The following is a 25,044-nucleotide window of genomic DNA, read 5'->3' as shown; positions in this document are numbered from 1 at the left end:
ATTGCACGCTTGTGCTTCCCTTCAACGGCTGAAGCGCCGTAGCCCTGTCCTCTGACCGCAGATGTCAATGACGCTGGGCTGTGCCAGACCTAACTGCAGGGGCAGTTCCTGCAGGTTCGTTCTGGGTGATCCTGCAAGAGACTAAACAAACTACACAGCCCTTACAAGCAGAGGCCTGACTGATGGCTTCTCAAGACTGCCTGTAGCATTCTAGGGGGCTGATAATGCTCTGGTTGGCCATGGTGAAACCCAGCGCCCTGTCAACGGAGAAGCACTGTATCCAGCCTTCGTCCAGACCCCTCCTGAGAGAACAGATCCTCTCAAAGGATGGGTTTTATCACCACCTCCGTGAACCTGCTGCAAGGACACTGTGAGGACTGCTGAGCTGAGGAACTGGCTACAATGATAGTCAACTGGTAACTGAGATCAGGACCAAGCACTGTGTTCCCAGATGGGATGGGGAGGCAACGCTGCAAAGAAGGAGTCATTCCAAGCAAATTCCTATGTACAAGAACCCCAAAGCACAGCAAATTCAAATGTTTTTTGGATGTCGTGGTATAGCATGACATAAGGGGGAAACAGCCTGTCAGCCCCCTGCTCCTCTCACCATGGCAATGGCTGTACACCACCACAGCTTTGATCTACTCTCAACAGAACGGAGGCTGGTGAGAAGCTGTGATAGGAGCCAGGAGGGTGTAACAGGGGCTGCAGTACTATGCCACAGCCCACGCATCGTTCTGCAGCCTCCTGCATGCGGAGCAACAGCCCCTAGCACCGGCCTGTGTTCAACAGCTCTGCCATGGTTTGAGCACCTTGCAACATGTGTGCTGCAGATGTCCTTTCCCCTCACCAAAGCGTATGTATTAATTTCCCTGCTTGATGTTGGTAACGATTGCTGTGGTGTTTGTGGTGCTAGAACCTAAAAGCCTTGCTCATAACATTTCTGAAACAAAAAAAACCAAACCAAAACAAAAAAACAAAACACCCAAATGTGTATTTTTAAAGTGTGGTGCTCAATAGGACTTGTGTGGATGTTTCTAGCTCTTTCTACAACCTAAAAAAAAAAAAGGCAAAGAATTATTACACCTCCTCTGTCCAGCCTCCAGCACAGGAATAAAACCAACAGCTCCGGCTTGCCTGACAAGCTGTGAAGAGTCAGATAATCCTGTCCAGCTTATTCTCCACTCAGGGGCAATTTGTTCCTTTTAAACCCCTCAGCAGCCTTTTGCCAAAGCTCCCATCAGGGAGATTGTGCTGTGAGCTGTACAAATATTTACTCAACCATCCCCACGCTGCTTCCCAAAGAGCTTATTGCTGTCCCCCCCACTCCCCTGCCGGCACGAACCACAGCCATGAGTTAATCTGGTTAATGCTCAGATTTTACCGTGTTTGTTTCCGAAGTGGTCCCCCTACTACAAGGCGACGGAGCCCGCACGCGCGCTCTGGTCCGCCGCCACCACAACACCCCAAAACCAGGCTCGTGTATGCGGCGGGGGGCAGCGCGACGTGGGGAAAGAAAAAGAAAAAAGAAACAACAACAAAAAAATAAAGGGGAAAAAAAAAAACCCCAAGGCCCCAGCGAGGATCGAACTCGCGACCCCTGGTTTACAAGACCAGTGCTCTAACCACTGAGCTATGGAGCCTCCGCTCAACATGCTTTACGTCTGCCCCTAACCCGCGGTCGCGCGCCTCCCCCTGCCGGGCGCCCCGCGCCCCCCCGCCGCCCCGCCCTTACCCCGCCCGCCCGCCGCCCGCCGCCGCTGCGCCGGCCCCGGCGGGAAGGGCCCGCCCTGCGGAGCGGCGCAGCGGCCGCCGCCGGGAGGAGCCCGCGGCCCGCCGGCAGCCGCTCCCGGCGCGGCGGGAGGCTGGCGGCTGCCCTGCAGCGGGCGGGCGCTCGCGGCGCTTCCAAGCCGCGGCTGCGTGGGGCGAGGCCGGCCCGCGCGGGGGGGGTCCCTGGGGCGTTTGCAAAACCAAGAAATAAAGCTGGTCGGAAATGCACACATCCAGCCAAGGCAAAAAAGACCACAAGAGGAGAAATCAGGAGCAGGTGAATGTTTGAAATGCAGTCTGATTCTTACAGGTTAGGTGAAAACTTGCCGTGACAAAGCTGTGTAAGCCGGTGCGGGGTGCTTTTCTCGGAAGAGGCTGGGTAGTCTTGGGAAGTTAGAGAAACGCTGCTGAAGGACAGAGGTGCTGCGCCCCGCGGGGCTCTCTAAGCACCACTTGCTGCGTGACTCCCCTGGGCAGCGCTAAACATTAGCCTTAGAGAAGATCTCTAACTTACTCTCTCACCGGGTACCTGCAGGCCATCATCGCAGGGGTTATGGAGTTCAGAGCCAGAAGGTGGAAGCTTCAGCTAATAGCTAAAAGGTGGATGGCAGCAGTGCTGTAGGACCCGTTTTAAGTGTACTGCATCCAGTGCTGGTGCTGGATATCATCACCCCTAGTGGCACACATTAAAGCAGATGCCTTAAGAAGAGCTTCAATTGCTTATGGCTGGCCTGAGGTTTTGTTTGCAGGTAAAATTATTTAAATTCCAGACGTATGCCTTTCAGAAAGCAGTATTCAGGGCCCTGTCTTGATTCTGTAGCAACACCTATTTCTATAGAATTCAGACTTGGATCAGTGGGTGGGAAACGGATGCAATGGGATAGCTCATAAACCTGCCTTGGCTTAGAGAAGTCTTATAAAGAATGTTATTCAATAGAAATAAATCCCAAAGTCCACAGCGGGATCAGGGTCTGCAATAGTCTGGGTGCTAGATGTATAAATATGTGATTTCTGCCCAAAGAGTTTTCCTATCAAAGGATTTTCTCACATTAACCCCCTGATAGTTTGTAATAAATGACAGCAGTAAAATTTGAAATTAAACTCTGAACAATTATTGCTGACTCTTGGAAAACAAAGCTCCATGGGGCAGCTAGATAGTAGATACTGAGCAACAGGGGGGAGGTCCATTTTCTTCACTGAATGATATTCATTACATGGGTATGAATTCAAATTATTGTGAAAATATTCAGTGAAGATAAGTTTAAATCCATTAAGAGTGTCCTCTTAATTCTGTATTAACTCTGGAAATAACAAGAAAGTCTAAGATGTATTTCTCGTCATCATGACAAAGACAGTCTTCTTAAAATTACAGGTACATCTATTAATTAGACATTATTCGCTGTGTTGTTTCTTGCTAAGGACATGTTTCCTTTGAGATACTATACTTGATAATAAGCAGGTTGCTTCAGTCTTCAAAGCTGTGATAACTGCCAGTGGCAGCTTTGATGCTTTTCTAGATGGCATTGAGGAATCACAGCAGAAAACTTTATAATAGATGTGTTTGTGCATGTGTGTGTCTACGTGCATGTGTCTAATGCAATGGAAGTTTAAGAAAGCAATGTTGCAGAAAACGAAAGGTGTGCATGTTATTCACTATCAAGATAATGTTGACATGATTAGTTGTTACACCTTGGGAAACAAAAAATCTTATTACCTTGTAAAAGACCTTGCAATTTTCTCATGCATGCCTCTTTTCACAGTCAGCCTGAGTTGCCACATGCCCATTTGAACTTGGGAAAGTCAGTGAAATCCCCACTGCAGACTGTCATGCAGGTTCATCAATGCACAAGCAGTCCAGAACATATTTAAGCATTACTTAAAAAACCCCAGAAAAACTCCCAAAAAGCCCAACAAAAAAAAACCCCAAATTTTATGAAAAGTTATTATTTGTTACCATACTGTTCTCTTAAAACTCTGTTGTGTTCTTCTGCTACTGCACATCACTGCTAAGGCAGAACAACCAGAAAATATTTCAGCAAGGTTTTTTAAGTCCTCAAGGGGATGGACCTGTCACTCCTAGGGCAAGAGCTGCCCCAGATTCCAGCTATAGGACAAAGGGACCCTCGTTGAACAAGAATAATTCTACTGGGATTAGTATTTAAAACCCTTACACCCTTAAGAAGTACAGTCCTCAAGAACTAATGGGCACTTCCACTGATTAAATTAACCTGGGAAAAGCAGACAATTGTCCACTGAAAGAAACATGATACAGAACACAGCTGATTCTTTAGGAGCTGAAACTCACAAAGACAGGATTGTACAAAACCTGTGTGAGGGCTGGCAGCACAGCTGTGGCAGTTGGCACTTACCTTCTCACTTCAACAGGGACTGACTGCTGGAGTGAAAGATATTTGCCTTCCCTCAAACACCAAAAGAAATAATCAGCTGTGATACATGAGGAGGACAAAACTGAAAGTGACAGCACTTATCAATGGGAGGAGTGAAGTATTTTCTGCATTCTTCAAAGGGAGCATTATCAAAAAACCCCACAATGATAATTAAAAATAAATTCTTACCTCTCTTATCATCATCTTAAATGACTGACTGTAAGGATTTGAAAGCTTGGCTTTTTCTCTCCTTTCTATCTCTTTATTCTAAGCTTATTTACAGCAATAAACCAACACTGACTAGTTTTCGTTTGGTCCTGGAAGACCTGCACAAAACCCTGATAGTAGGGATACTGAATCTTGATCGAGCAGTTGTTTAGTCTGAAAATGAATGGTAAGGTCAGAGGTGTCTGAATTCAAGATAAGAGAATGGACTCAGTTCTCAAAGCGCAGTTAATTGTGTTTTAAAGTTTTCATGTGCTGGCACTTTGTTGCTATGTTCACATCACTTCAGGGAATGTACAGATCACCTCTAAAAACCCCTCTGATTACTATGGAAATAAGAATCAACAAATAAACCAATAAATTATTTACATTCCTACCAGTACTCTTCTCTTTCTCTACACTGCTCTATTTTATCTCTCCCCCGCATCTTTCAAAGACATTTTCAGAGATGAACCAATATCTACTTGACAATATTCCTTTAAACACATATTCTTATTTCACCCCAATATTACTGAATATGTCATCTTTTTATAATAGAGGGCGATTCTTTGCATATGAAATCTAAAAATGCTTGTCTAACTTAAGCTACCAGAATCTATTATTGCAGTAATCACTCCCTCACTAAGTCTGTACATCAGTGCCTGAGCTGGGAAACCCTCCATTTCTTCAGTGCATTAGTATTGACAAAGCTAGTCCTTCAAATACATTTTTAATAACCTTTTTATATGGTGCAATATCACTGAAAGTTCACTGCATTTATTTTTGTCAGTTCAGAATGGTGGGATTTCATGTGAAAGGACTGAAAAGATTTTTCTGTTAGTGCTCTTCATTTTAAGGGCCCCAGAACATTAATGCTGTGAACATTAATATTCTGGCCTGATAAGTAATCTGGTTCTGCTCATATTGCAGTTGGGCTAATGGAAGAAACCAGAAAAGTAGCTTTGTGGATCAGGAACACTGCCAAATTGCAGGGATCTCCTCCATGGTTGATGATTTCTCTTTCTTTTTGGATTTTTTTAAATGTCATTATAGCAGAATGGTGCCATAGGCTGCCTTTCATGTTACCTGAGACATCAAAGGGAGGTACTGAGGACCTGCCTTTTCACCGTTTTTCACCTTTTTCAAGCACTGACATTCACAACTAATGAGTCCAACATACTGCAAAAAATAGCATCCCTGCCCATGAGTGGCATCCTAGCCTTTATTGTGTCAGAAGCTCCAGCTTACAGCTTTCAAGCTCTTAGAAGCTTTGAGCCTCAGTCTAGTCACATCTAGCCATGTGGTAGACATACCTGTCCGTGCCTTGGACCACGGACTGGTCCTGCTCCTGAGCTCACCGGGTCATGGCATGGGTTAGGACCCACAACACAAGGCTGTGAGTGGGTGCGGCAGTGCCTGACAGCATATTCCTCCATTACATTGCACCCAGCTGCCTCTATCCCACAGCAAAACCTCCTGCGCTGGGCAAGTGAGGTGCCAAAGCAGAAGGTTCCTGCTGGAGCCATGATGCAAATGTCTGACCAGCAAGTCTCCTGGCAACAAGAAGGAGACAAAGTCCAAAGGGATGAGTTTGCAGGGTCAGCATGTGAGGCTCCAAAGATCCGCTCCAGCCAGGTGCCTAAATTCCCACCAACATAAGGGAAGAACCAGCTCGTAAGAGATGAAGTTGCATGGTCATATCTCTGAAGCTGTGTGCACTTCAGGAGCCATCAGTGGGGCTGACACTGACTAGGAAACTTCCTGGAAATCTGAGGAGATAAGCCAAGGAATAAATTGATTTGCCCTACACATTTACAACATTGCTTACCGTTTTGGTCCCTTGGTCAGGGGTGAGGTCCTGGAAAGGGGACATGCCTCTTCTATGAATCAACAAAGGATTTTGACATCATCCAGTATCCTTCAAGAACATGAAATTAATTTTCCAGCTGTCACTCACAATCAATCTATTCATGCAGAGGGGTAATATTTTGTTCTCTCACGGTACACAGCTATGAAGATCACCTGTGTATTCACTGTGCCAGTCTGTTTCCTGAGCAAAGAAGGAATTTCCCAGGAGTGGACCAAGACTGCTTCCTGCAAAAGGACTGCCACAGTCTCTTTGTTTCCCATCTCAATAAAAAACACATCCTTTTATATTTCCCTTTCCTTGTTTCTTTCTATATTCACTTCCATTATTGGTTTATCTTTTCATTAGGAGGGTAGGCCAGGAAGAAGGCTCACTGGGCAGCTCCGTCGTGTGTATGAAATAATACTGTAGCAACGAAAACACCAAAGCAAGTGGTTTTTTTTAGTAGGCAAGCTGATAGGAAACGAGTTCCCTATAGGAAAGAGCTGGGGGGGAGTGGAGTTCATGAGATTTTCCACACCATTTCTTAGCTATCTGGTTAGGAACAGGCATCAAGCTACAGCAAGGGTCAACAGGTAATTTTTTCTGACACAGAGTGCATGCTGCTCATGCCATTAAACCACATCAAGGTAATGCAGTGAATGTTACACTGACTTGCCAAACTGCATTAACCGTAATGCTTTCTCTCCAAGACTTTAAGGTGATGCCTTTTGGAATAATAGCTGCATGAGGCTGCTGGGAAATCTGACCGAGTATTAGCATCTTTGCAAAGGCTGGAATCCTTCAGCCTTGAAGCAGGAAGAAAAATCTCCATGTGAACAAGGACCCTAATATTCATATAAAATACCATATTAGACATTCAAAAGGGACAAGAATCGGTTATTAAATGAAATACAGCACCTCATCAACAACAGAGCAGGACTGGTTTTCCCTAAAAAAGAAAGAAACAATCAAAACCTTTAATATGATTTCAGACAATCCTGACTGTAAAATCAATGTGGGGATCTGTCTCATCTATAACTTCTATTTTGCACAGTGCAATACTGTAAGGAGTAGAACCATCTCACTCTGCCATTCCTATGGAAACATTATTGGGCATTATTAGAAGACCAGAAAAGTACGACAGTCTCTTTGAGAGCCCTGAAAGCAAAGGCCCATATCAGTTTATATGGAATTTCAATGTAGCCAGTATATTTCATCGCAAGCCATATCATATCTCCAAATTCCTCAGTTATTTTCACTATTTAGGCATGGGCATTATCACATCTTCACTCCTGCTTTTGATTTCAGCTGAATATATCACTCTACCTACTTTTATATTGACACCCTCCTGTGAAAAATGACAGGTGTGATGAGCAGATTTTGCTTGCTTACGCAAGACTTCTTTTTATAGTGTAATAATTTTTTTTCTTGCTTCCTATCTACACTGTTCTTAGGTGGCTAGTTTAGAGACCTGGGGCTATTCTAGTTGAAACCTAGGAGCTCTAGCCCCAGTAACATGCTCTGTTTCAAGAGCATGTATCATGTATCTGCCTGCTAAAACATCTGAGTTTTGGTTGGGAAAAGAATTCAGGTGTTCACTTGGGCCTTTTGTTGAAATTTCAAGCAGTCTGCTGCTCCTGCTTGCTTACTGTCAATAGCAAAACCTGCTGTATATTAAGTCTCCGCCAACTCACTTCAAATGAGCTGTGGGAGTGATGCCTTCATCAGCACCAAGTCAAGCTGCATCTGAACCTCAACCTGATAGTCAATATTTCTGCACCCTGTGACCAGGAACCCCAGTCCTATGTACAAGAGCCATTGAGAGATTGGGAGGCCAGGGCTAAGCAGTATCATGACAGCCCAACCTCAGTGGTCTGAAGTTCATGGCAGTGTTTTTTCTCTCTGTTCTTAGAAATGAGACACATGGTCCCAGCACTTTCTGAAGTACAATGAAGCGTTTGTAAACATCAATATTTTGTCTAACAGAAATCACAGTTTCAGATACCTAGTTATGATAGTGAAAAATAAAGGCTTTAAACCAGAAATTAATTGATATGCAAAGATCTGGCTTTTTAATTAAAAAAAAAAAAAAAAGGAATTTTCAAATAACTAGTCCAGCTCCTAAAGTACATAGATTCAATTTTCTAAACATAAGTGGAGAGATGCTTTTAGAATTGGCACCTGCACATGCCACTATCATTTTCTTACTGTTAACATACTTTTAAAAAACATGTTCTCATTATACCATTTGCCTAGTTTATATCACAGTGGTATTACTGAGCCTTGAAATGTTACTCTTTGGGGACACTTAGCAGCGATATGCTGGTGCTTTTAATATGTTATTATTATTAATTTACACAAATGAAAAAAAGAAGTCTGCATTAATATCAAGATGACTCCATTCTTCTGGAAAAAAAGAATACCTGACAAAAGTCATCATCATAGCTCCTGGCAGTATCTTCAGTGTGAGTTATTAAGGCCGATTCTGTAAAAAAGCCAAGTTTCTTATTTTGAAAAAAAGCTCAAAGAATTCATTTTAAATTACAGAATAAAGTGGCTTGGAGGAGCTATTAAGCATTGTACAGTAAATAAAATCAGTCTAGTTTTAGTATAGTAAATACTATTGGCTGAAAGTCATATTTTAAAATACATTTATTATAAGAAACTACTTAGATAATGAAAGTAAAGAAAATCTAATTTAATTTTCATCATTTGTGTAGTTTGTTTGCTTTTTCATTTAATTTTGCTTGGATAATGAAAACAGTCCACTTCTTTCTCTTGGCAATATCATTTTTTTGGTTGTCAGCCACTTGCCAAGGCTACAGTGATTTGGTTTCAGACACCTCAAGGGAAATGGTTAAATCTCGCTTTCAGTGAAGGAGTGAGCGGGGGAATTCTTGAAAACATGTGTATGTAATTTGGTGAATCAGATCCTGCCCATGACTGCATTGGTGACAGTCAGCCAAACAGCACATACCAGACCGTGCTGTGAAGGTTTGCGTCACACAATCTGACCCTCAAAATTCAGTGCAAGACCCACTAGAAGATGTACCCATAAGTCATTCCCTTCTGTCCTGGTTTGGCTCGGATAGTGTTAATTTTCTTCTCAATAGCTGGTACAGTGCTGTCTTGGATTTAGCAAGAGAATGATGTTGATAACACACTGATGTTTTAGTTGTTGCTAAGTAACGTTTATACTAAGTCAAGGACTTTCCAGCTTCTCAGGCCCTGCCAGCAAGAAGCCTGGTGGGACCTAAGGTAGGAGGGAGCAGAGCCAGGACAGCTGATCTGAACTAGCCAGAGGAGTAGTCTATGTGATAGAACATCATGCTCAGTATAGAAACTGAGGGGAGCTGGCTGAAGCCTGTCAGTCACTGCTTGGGGACTGGCTGGGCATCAGTCACCAGGTCATGAGCAGTTGTGTCATGCATCACTTGTTTGGAGGGTTTTTTTTTCCTTTTGGTTTTATTCCTTTTTACTTCTCTCTCCTTCTCATTACAATTGTTGTTATTATTATTATTTCTTTCAGTTGTTTAATTGTTCTTATCTCAGCCCTTGAGTTTTACCTTCTCCCAAGTTGTCCTCCCCGTCTCATTGGGGTGGGGGTGGGAATGAGCAAGCAGCTGTGTGGTACTTAGTTGCTGGCTGGGGTTAAACTATGACACCTTCCCATGTTCAAAGCCAGGAGCCAGCACTTTGGTTTGGTTCGGTTCCTGGGTTTTGCTCAGAGAGCTCAGAGCTGAACTGCCACTTTGGGTCCCAATAGGCTTAATTGATTCATCTCAGTGACTGGTTCTACCCCGTTTAACACAATGAGCAGAACTTGGCATAGAGGAAGTCACATCTGAAGAATGAGGATGTGATCCACAGCTGTAAGGAGAAGTTTTTCAGAGTTTCAAGACCTAACTTCAAATAGTGGAATGCAGGCCACTGTCAGAAGTCAGAAGTGTACTTATGTGTGACAATCTTGGTGATAGTTTTTGGAAGGCAGTTAAGCACGAGTCTCATTTTTACAGTTTTAGTTAACTGGAGTGAAGTCCAGATCCAAAGATCCCTGTCCTTCAGTGAAACACAGCTACAGACTTTATCTCATTAATGGGCTGAAGCTGGATCTGACATCCCTGACTTTCAGGAAAGTCTGGATTTGAATTGTCTGGTTTTGGTACAGTCTCTTTTTTTACTGTAACCCCTCATATCTTCCAGTGGGATAAAAATCCAACTCAGTAGAACCCATTTTCAGGTCAGTCCCAATATTGTTGGGTACAGGAACATGATGGATGATCTTCAAGTTGACAATCCTTTCTCTTGAAGTTGTTAAGATTGTGACAGGGAGATTTTATTATGGTTTAATGTTAAACATCCACATTCGTAAGGCTAAAGAACCGGGTTCCCTGCAAATTCTTACACACTAGGGGGTGCAAACATCCTTTTAATGAGTCCAGAAATCTATGGTCTTACCAGTACCAGCAAGGAAAGTACTAGGTCCTGTACTAAAGCTTGCATGGAAAATACCAAATTTCTTAAGTCACGTTTGGCTTATACAAATGAATAAATAAGAACACTGCTTTCAGTAACAGCTTTTTGATGTTTTCTGAGTTTGTATATGGAGCAGAGAAGATACTAACGTAGGAGTTACATAAGAGGTCAGACTGAGCCTACTTTTCATGCCATTGCCTGAAGCTTTCTCATGTCCTGTGGTGACTCAGACATTGCTGTAAGCTTTGCGAAGGGACAGTCTCAACTTTTTACCCCCACATTTTCATATCATTGTGTGACAAGCTAGTCTTCTGACTCAGGCATTGGCTGAAGTCCTTATTTCAAAGCACTTACTCTGCTGTTGTAACATTAAGACCTGGCTCTTGCAAGTCATGGTGTGAAGCGCAGTGGGCTAAGAAAGGCAATGTTGTTTCGCCTGCATGGGCTCCATCTGACAAAGTGTTGATTTTCTCAGCTTGTGCCAATACAGCATTTAAGCACTTACTTAACAGGGAATGGTGGTGGTTCTGCTGAATGTGACAGGACTGTTCACATGCATAAGCGTTAATCATATGTTTCCGCACCTGTAAAAGCAATGGAGCGGTGTTGGGTACAAGCACAGAATTCCAGCTCCAGCAGCAGTAAGCCTTCAGTCCCTCTGCTTATGCATCATTAGTTACTTATGCATCTTTATTTACAGATAACGAACAGAGCATCTAAAGAGATATCATCCTCTCATGACAATGCATTCTCCATTTAGGTCACAGAAATCATTCTGCAGCTACAAAGAAATGCTTATGAATGCAGGATCATCTTGTGCAACATTTCTTCCTTTGCATTTATTCATTTGCCCGTTCTATCTCTTGGTAAGGCATGATTGAAGCCAGAAAGTCCCTTCTCCTAAATCATGTACACAAATGAGCAAAATCTGAACTCATAAATTAAGGTTGGAAAAAATCCCATGGTTTAATGCACTTCGGCTTTTACATCTGGCTTGCCTAGATTTTGTTTTTCAAAATGTATAGGGGTTTTGCAGATGTCTTTGCATTTCAGACACAAATGCCATCTTGTGATTTATGGAACCCCACCTAAATACCTCAAACACTCTGCCTGCAACTTGATACCATTCATACCATCAGCTTTTATTACTATGGAGTGTTTCATATTACCTTCTTTTTCCTGTGTCACCTTCTATGCCACTTCATCACTAAATCAAAACAAAACAAGTGGATTAAAGCAGTTTAATGCATTATGGTTAAATATTTCTTTCTAAGGGAGAGCAGACCATTCAGAACACCATTAAGACAGAAACCCAACTGAATCTGGTGCAGCCATAAACCATCTTAAATGAATGTTAATAGAGAAGGACAATTATTGTTGACTTCAGAATGCAAACAAGAACTTCAGACACTGATTCCTATCAGCCCATTAGAGCTGGCTGAATTCTGTGCACTGTTTTAACAGTTGCTTAGCAATGGCAAATAAGCAGTTCTGTCTCTTATCACTAGAGGTATAGTTAGAACAATACCTATTATTGAACTGAATAGGTATGAAATTAGTTTATATTGTTCATCTTTTTGAGATGGCACTATGCAGCAAAGTGAGTTGTTTAGGCTGCAGACAGAAACAGTGTGGGTTTTTTTCCTGGAGCTATCTATGGAGATAAAATGAAAATGAGGCTTTGCTGTGGCTGTTTATCTGAAAGCATCACTAAAAAACTTTGCTTGTGTATGTTTGTGTGTGCAGGAAGAAGGAGGTTCTTCAAATGTCTTCTCTGAGGGAATTTCCAGGGATGTGGCAACACAAATGACCAGAGCCTATTCAAAAAGCAAGCATGGCAATACTGCACTGCAATGCCATCTCCTCCCTCCTTCCCACATGGGCACCTCTGATGAAGCACTTCAGCTCTGATCTGGGGAAACATACTGGGGATTAAGCCATCAAAGCCAAGGTCCAGAAGGATACTTAAGCACTTGTCATTTGCTGTTGAACCCCTATCTTTTAAGTGTGAACCTTCCAAAATGGAGTCCACACACCTGCAGAATTCAGTATCTGCAGCAACATTCGCACCTAGCATGCAGGGTGCACAGTTACCACAATAGGGAATACTTATCAGAGCAGTGTGGTTTAATGCCTGGCTCTGCAAGGTCTTAAATATTGTCTTTCTAGTTAGGATTTATACCCACAGCTCCTGCCTCCTGCAGGAATACCCCACTAACATGGCTGTAGGCTACTTTGAGGTACATGCTTTACAAGACAAACTGAGCTTAGATAAGGGCTGTACACCCAGGCAAAAATTTCAGATTTTAGGCCAGCTTGTCATCCTTGAAGTCTGGTGCAGTAAGTATGAATTACTTTAAGTACAGTTGAGTAATTTCAACAGAAAAATTGAAGAATGCTTCTACTTTGCAATAGACTAGTTTCGTAGCTGGTACTTGGGAGCAGTGAAAGGTTTGGGTTTAACTATCTCAGGCTGAGGAAATGATTTAACTTGCATCTTTGTGGATTCTCTAACAGAAAGAACCACTAAGCTACTGCAGAGATAACATGCCACTGCTTGCTCTTCCTCTACCTACATTTTATAGCAAACAGCAGCAGCTGCTGTTGGACCCACATAGCTGATCCCTATAGTTGGTCTTCAGGTCATTTACCAGGTTTAACCAGGACAGACTAACAAAGGAATCCCTGTTTCTGAAACCTGAGTGTAACGCCCTGTGTTCATGATCTTATGTACTGGCTTCTGAAGCTCCTCGGTACTGAAGCACTTCTGTGCCCACACAGAAGCAGAAATTAAGTGCCTTTGAAATGCTGTGCACAGGGTGGAGCAAGGTGCTTTGGGTTCCTAGCACTCCACTGGCAGCATTGCAACTAGACCAGGAAGCAAAGGGACTCTCAAGTTGTCAGGTGCAGACATACACAGGAAGACAGGGCATGTGCCAGCTAAATTTGAGCAGCAGCTGAATAAGGTTTTTGAATCATGGAATCACAGAATGGTTGAATTTTAAATGGACCTCTTTAGATTACCTAGTCAACCCCTTTTTCTCAAGCAGGGTCACCTGGAGCCAGTTTCCCAGGACTGTTTTTGATATCTCCATAAATGGAGACTCATAACCTCTCTGGGCAACCTGTGCCAGTGTTTGACCATCCTCACAGTGAAAAAAGTCTTCCCTGTTCAGTCTGAACTTCATGTAGTTTAACTTGTGCCCATTGTCTTTTGTCCTATCACTGGCCACTACTGAGAAGATTCTGGCTCCCTTGTTTTCATTCCTTCCCTTCAGGTATTTGTACACATTGGTAAGGTCCCCCATGCCCCAGCCTTCTCCAGGCTTAACAGTCTCAGCTGACTCAGCCTCTCCTCACAGGAAAAGCACTCTAATCTTTTAATCATCTTCATGGCCCTTGGCTGGACTCACTCTGGTAAGACCACACCTCTCTTGTACAAGGTAGTTCAGAACTGGACACAACTGTGTCAGAGAACTGAACCTATCATGCAGGCGACTCTTGTTCCTCTCTGGATCTGAGCCTTTGTCTTCAGACTCACTTACTTCTTCAGTCCTCAGTCCTTTGGTACAGGTTCTGAGAATGATTTAGTGATTCCTGTGATGCGAATCACTATCATATTCTGTGAAAGGAGCTTCGTTACCAACCTCACTGCCCTCCAGGTGTCAAATGCTCCCCGTTTCATTAATAATCTATGTAACTTTCCAGTGTACTTCATGGAAAAAAAACCCACCTCATTTTTTGCATGAACTACTGGGTTCTTATAATGCCTACAGTATTAATCAGTCATTTACATTGATTCAAATTAGCCCAGTTAAGATTTTTACTAATAATTTCATTGCAACAACCAGACACAGCAAGAGCAGTTTAACCTGAGCTTAAAGCTGGATTCACAGATGAAAGGTTTGATCACTCATTCTTACCTGAATTCCTGTCCTGCAGCTAAATAACTACTTTCAGATGAATGAAATGAAAGAATTAAATTCTCTAGGAGGAATATAAAATGCAGTGGAACCACAGAATTTCCCATTACAAGCGTAAAGGACTCCTCATGGGAGAACTACAGCCGGGAGAGATGGGCAGGCTGAAAAGTGACTGCCCAGTCACCAAGCAGTCAGGTACCAGAGGGAGCAGTCCAGGGGCCAGGCAACAACGGAGCCATCTCCCCACGTCTCTGGGTGTTGAGGGGGACCTGGAAGCAGGACTGCCTGTTAGGGGTATGTGGGGGGTCCCCAGGAACCTGGAACACCCGTGGGGTTGCCAGGGTGGTGTGAAAGCTGGGCTGGCCATAAATGAGCTATGGTCTTGGCAGAGGATGAGAAAGAACAGAGCACCTGCCAGTCAGACCTTCTTGAAACAAGAACATCATAAGCATTTCCACCCTAGCTTGATGCAGAAAACCTCAGCTGACCCATATGCAGTTTCAGTGGTATTATCATGCTTTGCAGACTTCCACAGTACAGGTTTGCACAACCTGCAATTGGAAAAATGATGAGAACTGAAATGATCAGAACAGTCAGTATTTAAAAAAAAAATGCCATAGCAAAGTAGATAAACAAGATTGTCCCGATCACATTTAAACCAATAATATTTTTTCCTTTTTTTTTTGTTTTTGTTTTAAAAGAATGCCGCTGTAGAAATCCATCATACCACAGAACTGTCGTGGTGCACTGCAGAAGTCAGGTGGGGCTAGCCCAGATTTGATGCTGGTTATAAATATAATTAGGAAAAAAAGCCAATGCCAGCAGTCTGATATTCATGAGAAACTCTATAAAAACAAATCTCTGGAACAAGACAAAAACACAGCAGAAGAATTTTTTTTTTCAGGTGTGCACAAGGGTATAAATTTTAGTTCACTGTATATTATGTATAGTAACACCATGACTGCAGCATAGAGAGGCACTTGGGTAGACAGAGTCCTTGCCAAGTAGTACTTACAGGTTACACTTCGAAAATACTGAAATGATTGAAATGATATGTGAATTCTATAGCAAACCCTTATTTGTAACTGCCTCAAAACAGCTCTCAGAAGGGCCAGGCAGAGTTGGCATGTCTGGCTGGTGTGAAAGGGCTGCAGAGAGATCCCAGTTTTCTCTCATGGCGAAGCCTGTGTGTGCTAGAAATTGAGATGTGAGCTTCCCAGTGGTGAAGAGTGATGGAGTAGATGGTATTTGTGATGGATTAACTAAAGAGACAGTATTTCAGGGTGTTTGAGCATGACTGTAAGTAAACATTGGGGTTTTGACCAATCACATAACCCTGCACCTTCAATAATGCCAGGGAAGTCACCTAAGGCTACAAATGAATCTGTCCCTAAATGCCAACAGATGCTCAAACTCCACCTCTTGCCTACTGTTATGAAAACTCTTCACCAAAACTGTAATCTCACTAATACTCACTTTTTAAGGCTTGCAAACTAGATTATGGCTTTAAAATACCAAGCTTCTAAAATCCTACACAATCTCTGTGTTGTCTCACATCCCTGAAGAGATTAGCAACATTTCCAAGGTTTCAAATATAGATATTTCTTTCCAGAGCTGTCTGCTTTGCCTAACATGAGCAATATTGTTTTCATTTAAATAGCTCTACCCACATCACTCTGTTTTTAAAGCTATGACAATTGTTTTCATACCACAACCGTCTAATGGTAGGATCTAGAGTGCTGGGCCTAATAGCTGTCATCTACTGCGACCTGACTGAAAATTTTAATGAGGTCCCCTCACTTACAGCAGTCAAGTCTCTGGCACAGAGAAACTGTGTGTCTCAAATCTAGTGTAGGATCCTATTTCTATTCATATGGAAGTAAATTAAATATAGGAAATAAAAAAAAAATCAAAACAAAACACTAGCATGGAATCCTGCCCACGCTGAAGTCAGTAACGATTTTGCACTGCATTTTCCTGGACTGGGGTTTCACACTGAGGATTTTTCTGCCTACTTTCATCTCTAAAACTGACTGCTAATGTTTCACATTTTATAATAGCTTTTTATTAATTTTGCAAATATTACCTTCTGTTTCATGAGCTCTTAAACAAAAATTTCTGAAGAAGGAGGAGGGTTTGCATCACTCACCAGTGCAGAGTGAATAGGAATCTCATGCAATTTCCAACAGAGAATCACCTCCAAGAGTCTGCAGTATTTTTGCCATGGAGTAGCTCTGGCCTGCAGTTTGGTCCTCTGGTTTCCGATCCCCTCTGTTATGTTACTGCTGGCTGCTGGAATTTGAGGTTAAAAAAAACCCCCACAGGAAAAAGCTGTCTGTATGCAAACTACTATCAGTTCCACAAAGCAATATTTTTCTCCTTTAATGTGTTATGTATAGTTCTCTCAGGTGTTAATTAAAACAGCAGCATGAGCTTCCAGTAAGTTTTGTGGGTATTTAAAAGTTTTTTTAAAAAAAGATGAGGATGTCTCTTTGAGTCAGTGCTGCTATTACAATGCATCGTTAACAGGAGGTTTTTTCCTTACCTCGTTATAAGAGAAATATTACACACGACATAGTTTGCAGTTTGAGTTCCTATCAGAAGGCAAAAATTAATGCTGAAATTTCCTAACAACTAAGCACTGCATATACCATGATTACAAGCTATTATTACTGTTTCCATACTCTGGTGTCGAAGCTTGGCCCTATCCAACTTCCCCATCAATCAGTGCACACTACTCTTCGGTATCATGTCATCATATTTCCACAATCATTAATCATGTTACCCAATAAATCCTTGAGCAATTATTTAAGCTGCTCTTTTAACAGCTGTCCACTTCTCATATTGCCACCTTGGCTGCTCATTTACCAGCATGCCTTTGATCTGAGAACTGTTCAATCAGATCAATAATGTGTAAGGAAAATGCAAATGGTTTGAAACAAGAGAAATTCTTTCATGTGGAATATTCATATTTGGAGCAAGCCTTTCAACTCCACAGCTGAAGCTTTTCTTTATAGTGATAAAGTTCTTTATAATGATTTAACAAATTACAGCTAGGTAACGGCAGTGTATTACATTTAGCAGTGGAGTAAGTGGTGGGTGTGGGGAGGAGCTGGGAGCTCCCAGTCATACACGTACTGGCAAGCCCCATCCTTCCCTGTGACCCAGGAGATGAGATGCCAGACTTTTCCCTGTGGGAGACAGATGTAGCGATAGACAAAGGCCATTTGCACATTCAGGTCTGTGGGAAACTGCCTCATTTATCCCTGTGCCTTCCCAGCAGTCTCAGACATGCCTTCCCCATCCCTTTGCAAGTCCTGGTCCACCCTGCAGACTCCTTCCCATCAAGCTGTCCCACTCCCTTTCCCACCCTTTCCTGCTCTCCTGTGCATTGCTATCATAGGACCACTCATTTCGGGGATAATTTTTGTTGGTCTGGTTTTAATGATAGGTTTTTCCATGTGTGAGAGGACCTCTTTGGCTTCAGGCAAATGTGCAGCTCCTGTCTGTCTGTCAAGAAGATGCATGAGGAATACGCAAGATTACTAAACAGAGTTTACTATAGTCAATGACTAAATGCCAAACACAGATATAAATTGTAGTGCACTTGGAAAGCTGATTAATTAAAAAATCCTAATGCCACAGACAAATGCTCAAGTTTCAAATTTTACTTTATCAACATCATCTTACTCTTCCTAGACTGAGGACAGATTATCCTCTAACAAAGCTTTCTCAAGCATTTCAGTATTTTGAAACAATACTTTTTGTGCAACCCTGTTTTCTAGTGATACCAACTCCTTTAGTCACAATTTACCATGGTGTTGTATAAATTTCACCCCTAAAGAAGACAAAAAGGGGAGAAGAATAAGTAATATACATCTTTATAAATTATTATATTCCATGCTTTGTTTGTTGAAGTGAAGGCTGTGTGATAAATGATGCTGCATGACTGTGCAGTTTATCATTTTACCACAAACTTGCACTGCTAACATTTGTACTGCAATACCACCCCCAGGCCTCCAGTGGGGCAACCCCCTGTGCTAAATGCCATACACGTATTATGAGTGACAGGCCATTTCTCAAAGACCTTACAAGCTAGAGACAAAAGATTCCTACTAATCAAAGACAACGGATGAACAGCACATTTAGTTTCCATGACAGTTGTAGACACAGATAGGCTTGGGGGGGTGGGAGGAGGACATGTTTTCTGATGCTGTAGGTGGAGGCTGAAGAAAGAGGTCTGCCTTCACAAAAGATGGGAAGGATGTAGTGGAGAGCCTGGAAGAATCTGGAAATGTCCAAAAGCAATCTTCCTGTGGTGCATGCAGAGTACAAACCTCTGTGGTTCAGTGGTATGGTTTTGATTTAAGAATTATTTACTTTTAAAAAGAAAAATAGAAGGCCAAGTAAATATAGTGAAAAACAAGAAAGAATTTGAAAAACAGAGGATGTTAGTTAAATACTTACAAACAGTTAACAAAACATGGCCTTGGGAGAAGGAACAGACACCATAAATATGTCAAGCTGGGGGACAAGATAAACCCAAGTAGAACCAAATGGTTAAAGACTAAACAGAAAATGACTGGAGCTGTGTGTGAACTATCCTAAATTAGCATACTAAGAGATCCACCCTCGAGCAAAAAGCCCCTGCTAACAAAGCCCTCTCCCCACAGAACATGCACGGTGAAAAAAAAGATCCTGTACCTTTAAATGCAGACGAGGCTTGTAAGAACTAGTGAGAATTAGGTGTGGCTGAATGTAATTGTAAACAATTGTTCAAACTGTGTAAAAAGTTTTGCTATGTGTTAAAAGGGCTCCTAGCTTTGTGGATTTACCACCTAGCACCCACCTCTGTGCAGACATGCAATAAACAAATATATCTGCTCCTGTGTGGATCAGCTCTTGCATACTGGTTGAAGAACCCAGATTTGGGATAACAGTTTTACTTGCCTTCATTCAGGATAACTTATTTGCCTCTTGCCTTTCTTTAAAACTTATCAACAATTTAGTCCCCAAACTCCTGCTGGTAAATACATGACATGTAGAGAGGTACAGGACTGAATAGACAATGTACGAACAGCTGTTTGAGTACGACTCATTCTTTTAATATAAATTCTTACTAGGATATGATAATTTATGCAAGAGTTATGAAAAAACCTATCTGCATAACATCTGCATTGACTAGTTAAAGTAAGGATATAATACTTTATCTCAACTTTAACATTTTATTTTAAAAGATTGGCCAAATCTGATGCAATTTGATACTTTCCTCTTGCCAAGGTACATCATATCCCTCTCTGGAAAAAATAGAAGAATTTGGAAGACCCTCAAAAGGTTCTTGTTCTGTGTAATTTACATATCCACTTGAAATCCAGGCCACCTTCCATTCAAGGCAATGTGAACACTATCGAGTTCAAAATGGGTAATATAACCTCCAGACAGAATATTACAGACCGGTTAAGCAAGTGACAAGAGACAAACAGGTGATCTGAAAATTGACTACTATATATGGAGAGTTCTTTGGAGGACATACTTCAGATTTTCTGTTACTCATACCTTGAAGTACAGCTTTGTGCTGAGAAAACCATCCTTATTCCAAGGATTTTGGTCTTAAGACATGCACAAGAAATCTGTAGGCATAAGAAGATGTACACATTACAACAGCAGGTCATATAATGAGCTGGCATAATAAATGACACGGTACCTTTGACTTTGGTAGCTTCCATGAGGCTTTCATGACTTCATGCGAGCAATGAGCACTTCTGCCACACAGATACTGTCCATTGCATGTTTGTGAACAGTACTGGGTACAGCCAAGTTATGAGATCTGATAACAAATGTTAATGAAATTTTGGAAATAGAAGCTGGCTGACTACAGCTGGGGAGCCATTTAGGTGTTTAAACATGTCTAGTACCACTTTAAAATCTTTTAGGATTTCACAAGGTGATGGCCAATATGGCTCAGGTGATCTATATCCTTTTAGAAAGGATGAAAAGGAGGAGCAGGTGATATCTCTTAGCTCATTTGACTACAATAGCGCTCAATAGCTGCTACCAAGAACCCAAAAGCTGCTGCTGACCTCTCATGCAGAAGAAAGAAAAATGTTTCTGCGTGCTAAGAAGCAGCAGCTCAGCAAAAGCATGCAAATGTGAGTGGTGGAAATTTTATGTAGGAGGAGTATTTAAATTGCAAGGGAAAAAGATTGGGAACAGGAGGAAGTAAGAGAGGTGGCTTGGATGAGGAAGGAATAGCATGGAACAGATGTTCCTTTTGTGGTATGTATAATACTACCGCTACAAAATTTGCTTCACAAAGGGACGTGGCCTGGCAAGGACAGGGATCTGCTGCTGTTGGTAGCAGGGGCTAAGCGTGGCAAGAGGGCATAGTAATGAGTACAGCCAGTACTCAACAGCCTTGCCTGATGGACACTAGCCCATGCTCATGAGGAAAAAACCAGCCTGACATTCTGCCTGTGTTTATTCCTATGATTTGTAATCACTTGCAGCCATTCTCTTCATTACTTTCCAGGTATGTGACAGCAAAATGCAGGTGGCTGACACTCTTCTAAATAGTTTTTAAACTGAGATCTCTCACTTTAATTTTGTTGGTTTTAAGGACTGGGATTTACATATTGATTTAGGCAGAGATGCTCCAATGCTATGCTACAGGACTTTAGTGATTTGTACAAATGACTTACAGACTCACTAAGAAGGAAGGCAACCCAATGTGCTAATAACAGCAAGTATCAAGTGCTATAGAGCATTACCTGAGACTTGTGCCTTAATTCCAACTGTATCATCACTAAGCTTTTTAAAGACTACTGCAGTATCCAAGTGCCATTAAAATCTTTTGACTCTGTTTTGCTTAAAAATAGTCAGTCCTTTGTACTACTGTGACAACTGCCTATGAACTAGAAAATTGTATGTCAGTTTAGCACAGGGTGATCAGATACAATAATTAACAATTTTACCAGAGTATGTCAGAGACTAAGAAATGAGAGTTAGATCCTGGGCATAGTGAAACCAATGTTCTCGGGGACTTAAGGGGTCAGCTCTTCACTCTCTAAGGTATCATCTGTAATGGTCTCTTGGCAAAAAAGTATTTGTTTATATGAATAGTTGCTATAAGAGTATGTCAAGAGTAAATGTTCCAAAGAACATGCACAGTTGTTCTGCAACAAAAACCCTATTATAATGTCCCATTTTCTCTTAAACAACTGTAAAATATTTTACCCCCTTTCTGGTTTTTGTTTGTTTGTTTTGCAAATCATTCGGTTTCCAAAAATTATTTGAAACCAATCCCAGGACTTCAACAATGTACAGACATTTAGTTGCTGTGACTGGATCTTATTTAACCTGGTGAGAAGCTTTCAGAAAGCTGCTCCCTACCAGTGATCCCAGCAGTATTGGGCATCACTGTTGATACTCTGAAGTCTGGGATGACATAGGTATAGGCTAGTGTTCATGCTGCTGACTCAGATTTTCCCCAATGGCTTATCCTCTTATGTTCTTTTGAGGTGTAGCTCACCCAGATGCTGACTTTCCACTTGTGTTTCACCGTTGCTACTAATGAAAATGAGTTTATTTCTTAAAAGGTGGCTTACGCTGTGGGATGTTACTGTCTTTTCTTCTCGCATTGCTGGTTCTAAGCAATAAACAAAGGCTGCCACCCAAAACCAGAGTAAAAGTCATGGGGAAGTGAAAGGGTACGGCTATGAGAAACTAGCCAGAATCAATCCTTCTGGAAACATCCTAATAACAGTAATTCCCCACTCACAGACATAGTTCATCCCATCAGGAAAAAAACATAAAGTGGGCAGCAAAGCTCTCATGGCTCAAATGCAAGCAGACAGATGGGGCTGCAGTGTAAACACAGACAAACTGACAAGACATAAAACTGCTTTAGAAATAACTTCCAGCAGCAAAAGTCTGCCAGCAGGGAAAGGTCATTTGTAAGGTTTGTTTAGAATAAGGCAAGACTAAATACTGTGTGCAGTCCCCTGGCTTTCTGAGACAGAAGAGGTTTTCTGCAGGCCACCAATGCCTCCTTCAGGAAACATGTGCAGGGTATTTCAGAAGTCCTGTCTGAACACATGCAGTGAAGGATCTAGAAAGCAATACAATAACGTATTGAGTCAAAGGCGGGTCATAACACATAAGTTTAATCGTCTCCCTCAGCGATGATATACATAAGTAAGTAAATAAAGGGGATCTTGGAGAGATCACACATGCTGAGAACTGCAAAAGCAAACTGGCTTCTTTAGGTTATTTCTACCAAGTAAGTGGATGGGGCTCTGCCTCTATGGTTTTGCTTTATATTCTGCTACCAATTCTTATGGAATTAGAAATCCTCTTCTTCAACAGCCATCTCCTTTGGAAAAGTTTCCCTTCTTCTCCACTGCAGATTCTGTATGCCCAGGGACAAAACCTTCCCACATTAACCTGCTGTGTCGGAGTACTCGTTGGAAAAAGATGATCTTGAGTGCCTGAACACAAATGTTTACCAAGCTTTAACTTCACACCAGTAACCCTGGGAAGCTGTGTCTCTCACTCAAGTTGGCAGAAGAAAGCTTTTGTGGCCACTCTGTGGCTATGGTTCTGTATTTCTGTGAATAATACACACTCTGCTACAGATCTCTGCCTCCGCGAGATGCCAGCTCTCACAAGTATGGACTATTTGGAGGAGCTGCCTGTGCATCAGGGCCCCCCTTGTGCAGCACAGCAGGGCAGGGAGGGCACATGAGTGCTTTGGCACATAGAGGAGTTAAATTTCAGGGACAAAGCTGACAAATCGGTTTTGATACAGTAGCTACTACCTTACACTCACACCTCGTGCCATCCTTTTTGTTGCAAATGTACTTAAATCACAGATGAAGGGGGATGTCTATCTGCTGGGTGCCAACACTCAAATAACACTCAGGGCAATCTGTGCTGTGTAGTGTAAATAGCAGTGGCCTTAATTTTTTAATTGCTCATCTGTAGTCTCCAGTACACAAGATATGTAATGTGGATCATTATTTTTCCTACTCGGTGCTCAGCAAATTTTGGCTCATTTTCATTCCTGGAGATCTCTAGTGTGCATCTTGTATGTTTAAAGTAAATACACCATCCATAATTGGATCCTAACCAGAAAACACAAAACAATCCTATTTTTCATTGATAGTCAAGATTTATTTGTAATATGAGTAGAAGGTTCTTCTGTCTGCTTTAGCCAATAATTAATAGAAGGCATAGGACTATTCAGGGTGTCATTCTTCAGACTCCATTTTCTGTGTGAATTGTAGACATATTATAAATATGTAACAAACCTTACCGAGAAAAAGAACTTTAATTTACATGGTATCCCAACTGGTGAAGCTACACATAAGCCAAGCCAAAAAAATGTTTGGAAAAAATAGCTATTCAATTATTTCCCATTTATCATTTGCTTAATCACATTAAAAAAATTGAAATCTGCAATATCTTTTCCTTAAGTTGAAATGCTGAATGAAAAAAAACAATTACCCAGGCTGAGACATAGAAGGTTTGCGACCCATTCTCACTGACTATTTCTACTTCTCTCATTGACTGATGAAAACGGACCAACCAACTTCAAGGTCTCCTTATGTGCACCAATGCAAAGCTAAACATGTTGGATTCATAAAATTTCTGAGCACTCTTGTGAGTGGTAAAATATCCTTTAAGCTGTTTTTTGCCCTTCTCTTTTACAGCCAGCTTCCTGCATTGATTTAAAAAACAAAACAAAACAGGAATTATGTTTCTGGTCATTATCATGACATTTCATGAAATTATTATCTATTATACAAGAACAAGAAGATGACGTTGCCTACTGTGCTATTTAATTAGCCACCTAATAGCTTTACTGACCTGCTGCATTTCTTCTTCCCAGTCTGTTTTTTATGTTTTGCACTAGCATGAATTTTTCTTTATTTTTCCTTTCTATTTCATTACACAGAAGCCTGCCGACTTTCTCTTGGGACGGTACCATCCCATCTTTGTGCAGTTCTACAGGAAAAGAGATGGAGCTGGGTTGCATCAGGAATTACTTTGTGCTCAGGTATCCCCTCATAACTCAGACTGTTCTGCTTACTAGACACTCTCTTCTATGGAATAAAAGTCTTTTAATTTCCCTGCCTGGACATGGACTTTGGTTAATCCTTCCTATATGCATATTAACTCAGTTGAGAGAAGAAGGTGTAGGGAGACTGGGGAATTCAAAACTTGAAAAATAGTCTGAGGAAAGCATCTGAACTGGAGCAGTGCAGAGAGGTGGTGGTTGGCACAGGGACAGTTAGGACATGTTCCATAGAGGATACCCATCTTCAGCCAGAATCCGGTACACAGTCTTCCCATGGAGCACTCAGTGCTGGAGAAAGGCTGAGGCTCCCTTTTCCACGTGTGGTCACTGCAGAGTACCAAACTAACAATTTTGTGC

At 41.9% G+C, this 25,044-nt stretch overlaps 1 non-coding gene across 1 annotated transcript; it reads right to left on the bottom strand.

Moving 5' to 3' along the window:
- Window positions 1-1,570: 1,570 nt before the first annotated feature.
- On the bottom strand, window positions 1,571-1,643 carry TRNAT-UGU (transfer RNA threonine (anticodon UGU)). Its single transcript has one exon. It is a non-coding gene; the product is annotated as a tRNA-Thr (tRNA).
- Between the last annotated feature and the right edge of the window lie 23,401 nt (window positions 1,644-25,044).

This window comes from Falco cherrug, chromosome 7 (assembly GCF_023634085.1).
Source record: "Falco cherrug isolate bFalChe1 chromosome 7, bFalChe1.pri, whole genome shotgun sequence".
NCBI lineage: Eukaryota > Metazoa > Chordata > Aves > Falconiformes > Falconidae > Falco > Falco cherrug.
This window is presented reverse-complemented; position numbering and strand designations above follow the sequence as displayed.